Source organism: Triticum dicoccoides, chromosome 1A, assembly GCF_002162155.2.
Source record: "Triticum dicoccoides isolate Atlit2015 ecotype Zavitan chromosome 1A, WEW_v2.0, whole genome shotgun sequence".
Lineage (NCBI taxonomy): Eukaryota > Viridiplantae > Streptophyta > Magnoliopsida > Poales > Poaceae > Triticum > Triticum dicoccoides.
In genome coordinates this window covers 190276676-190280129 of record NC_041380.1, presented here as the reverse complement: position 1 = coordinate 190280129, position 3454 = coordinate 190276676, and positions in this window count along the sequence as shown.

Genomic DNA, 3454 nt, shown 5'->3' with positions numbered 1-3454 from the left:
CGATGGAGGACGCGCGGGCACGGGGCGGCGCCGGATGGGCTCGGCGGTCCCGCTCCGGGCCCCGCGGGCCGCGTTGGTGGGAGGAGCCGGCGGGCCACATGGCACGATGTGAGTGGATGAGGGAGGCATCGGAGGTGACGTGTCGCCTCACGATTGGCCGGGGTGATGTGGCGGCGGGGGTGGACATGTCCGGCGCGGTGCTGACGCGTCCGGTGGCGCGGAGGAGGACTGGATCTAGGGTTTCGGACCCGAGATTTGGACGGGGTGCACATATTTATAGCTAGGAGGAGGTAGGAGTGTCCAAATGGAGTGTAGTTTTCGCCCACACGGTCGTGATCCAACGACGGAGAACATGGGAGTGGTTTGGATGGGTTATTCGGCCGTTTTGGAGGGGTGTTGGGCTGCAACACACAAGAGGCCGTCGCGGTTACCCGGTTAACCGTTGGAGCATCAAACGAACTCCAAATGGGACAAAATTTGACAGGCGGTCTACCGGTGGTGTACCAAGGCCACTTGGCAAGTCCCGGTCCATTCCGAGAACGTTTAACACCTGGTTCAGAAAAGAGACAAGAGGAGTGCGTCGATGCAAGTAGGAGTGTCGGATTGCAAAATGGACAACGGGGAAAATGCTCGGATGCATGAGACGAACACGTATGCAAATGCGATGCACATGATGATATGATATGAAATGCATGACATGAACAAAAGCAAAACAAAGACAAAAGCCAACCACGAAGGGAATCTCACAACACCTCTCTAGAAAAGGCTAGAGTCGGAGTTACAAAAATGGAAAGTTGTATCCGGGGCGTTACAAGTAAGCCTCGGGCCTCCTTTTATAGCAAAAGGGGTCGCCACAGTGGCACACAGGAGGTGGAAAGTTTGTACTGTATACAAGTCTATCACCTGATACTGTAGGACAAACACATTTAATGCGCTGCCGACGTGCCCTCTCACTTTATCGGGGATGGCAAGGAAGCTTGCCTCGCCCGTCGCCGCCTCGTCTCGCACTGACGCGCATCCAAGCTGACTAGGCGTGCAGTGCCACACTGGCTGACTGCTGAGTGGGTGCGGTGGCGGAGTCTTCACGAAGATCTGCATGTCACCACGCAGGTGCTCGCTGAGTTGGCCTGAAAGCTGCACGTCGCCATGCAGGTGCCTGCCTCGTTGGCGGGTTGACTGCTGTGTTGGAACGATGATGGAGCCTTGGTAGGTGGGGGCCTGGCTGCGGCCCCGTAGATGTCCCCGGCAAGTGTCTTGCCTGGGGTCCCCCGGCAAGGATCTTGCCGGGAGATTTCCGTCTTCTGGCCCTCATCTACTCTTTTCTGTTCTTGGTCTTTACAAAGATCCGCATGCCACCATGCAGGCGCCGCCCGAGCCTTGGTTCCAGTGTTGTTGACGGTGTCGGAACCCTTAGGCTCAAGGGTGGCGGCTCTGCTGGTGTTGGGCAAGTTGCCCCGGCAAGGCTCTTGCCGGGGCTACGTAAGCTGCCCCGGCAAGGCTCTTGCCGGGGAAATCCCACCTTGTCCCTCTTCTTCTCGCGCCTTCGGCTTGGCACTGCTCTGGTAGTCTTGTGTCTTCGCTTCCTCTAGCCCACCAAGCGTGGCCGCTGGCATGTGGTCGTGACTGCCCGCACAGAAGTAAAGGGGTAAAATAGGACCCCTACTTTTGTACACCGACAAACGGCAGGTGAACAAATTACTGTTGGAAAATTGATAGAACTTCAAATAATCATGACGTTATCTAGGCAATGATCATTATATAGGCATCACGTCAAAGATTAGTGGACCGACTCCTTCCTGCATCTACTACTATTACTCCACACATCGACCGCTGTCCAACATGCATCTAGTGTATTAAGTTCATGGAGAAACGAAGTAATGCAATAAGAATGATGACATGTTGTAGACAAGATCTATATATGTAGAAATTGACCCCATCATGTTATCCTTAATAGCAACGATACATACGTGTCGGTTTCCCTTCAATCACTGGGATCAAGCACCGTAAGACCGAACCCATCACAAAGCACCTCTTCCCATTGCAAGATAAATAGATCAAGTTGGCCAAACAAAACCCAAATATCGGAGAAGAAATACGAGGCTATAAGCAATCATGCATATAAGAGATCAAAGAAGACTCAAATAACTTCCATGGATAAAAAGATAGATCTGATCATAAACTCAAAGTTCATCGGATCCCAACAAACACACCGCAAAAGAATTACATCATATGGATCTCCAAGAGACCATTGTATTGAGAATCAAACAAGAGAGAGGAAACCATCTAGCTACTAACTACGGACCCGAAGGTCTACAAAGAACTACTCACACATCATCGGAGAGGCACCAATGGAAGTGGTGAACCCCTCCGTGATGGTGTCCTAGAGACCATTGTGTTGAGCTTTCAAACATTTATAGCTATAGTGCTCCGTTGCATGGCAAGCCCCACACCTTGCATTGACATCAATTGATGGGCATCTCCCTAGCCTGTTGATTAGCCTCGTCGATGTGAGACTTTCTCCTTTTTTGTCTTCTCCACATAACCTCCATCATCATATTCTATTCCACCCATAGTGCTATATCCATGGCTCACGCCCATGTATTGCATGAAAGATGAAAAAAGTTTGAGATTACTAAAGTATGACACAATTGCTTGGCTTGTCGTTGAGGTTGTGCATGATGAGAGCATTCTTGTGTAACGAAAGTGGAGCATGACCAAACTATATGATTTTGTAGGGATGAACTTTCTTTTGCCATGTTATTTTGAGAAGACATGATTGCTTAGTTAGTATGCTTGAAGTATTATTATTTTTATGTCAATATTAAACTTTTGTCTTGAATCTTTCGGATCTGAACAATCATGCCACAATAAAGAAAATTACATTGAGAATTATGCTAGGTAGCATTCCACATCAAAACTTCTGTTTTTATCATTTACCTACTCAAGGACGAGCGGGAATTAAGCTTGGGGATGCTTGATACGTCTCCAACGTATCTATAATTTTTGATTGTTCCATGCTATTATATTATATGTTTTGGATGTTAATGGGCTTATTTATACACTTTTATATTATTTTTGGGACTAACCTACTAACCCAAGGCCTAGTGCAAATTGCTGTTTTTTGCCTATTTCAGTGTTTCGCAGAAAAGGAATATCAAACGGAATCCAAATGGAATGAAACCTTTAGGAGAGTTATTTTTGGAACAAACATGATTCAGGGGACTTGGAGTGGACGTCAAGAAAGAAACGAAGGAGCCACGAGGCAGGGAGGCGCGCCCGCCCCCCTGGGCATGCCCCCACCCTAATGGACCCCTCACAGCTCCACCGACCTACTTCTTCCTCCTATATATATATCCATATACCCCGAAAATATCCAGGAGCACCACGAAACCCTATTTCCACTGCCGCAACCTTCTGTACCCAAGAGATCCCATCTTGGGGCCTTTTCCGGAGC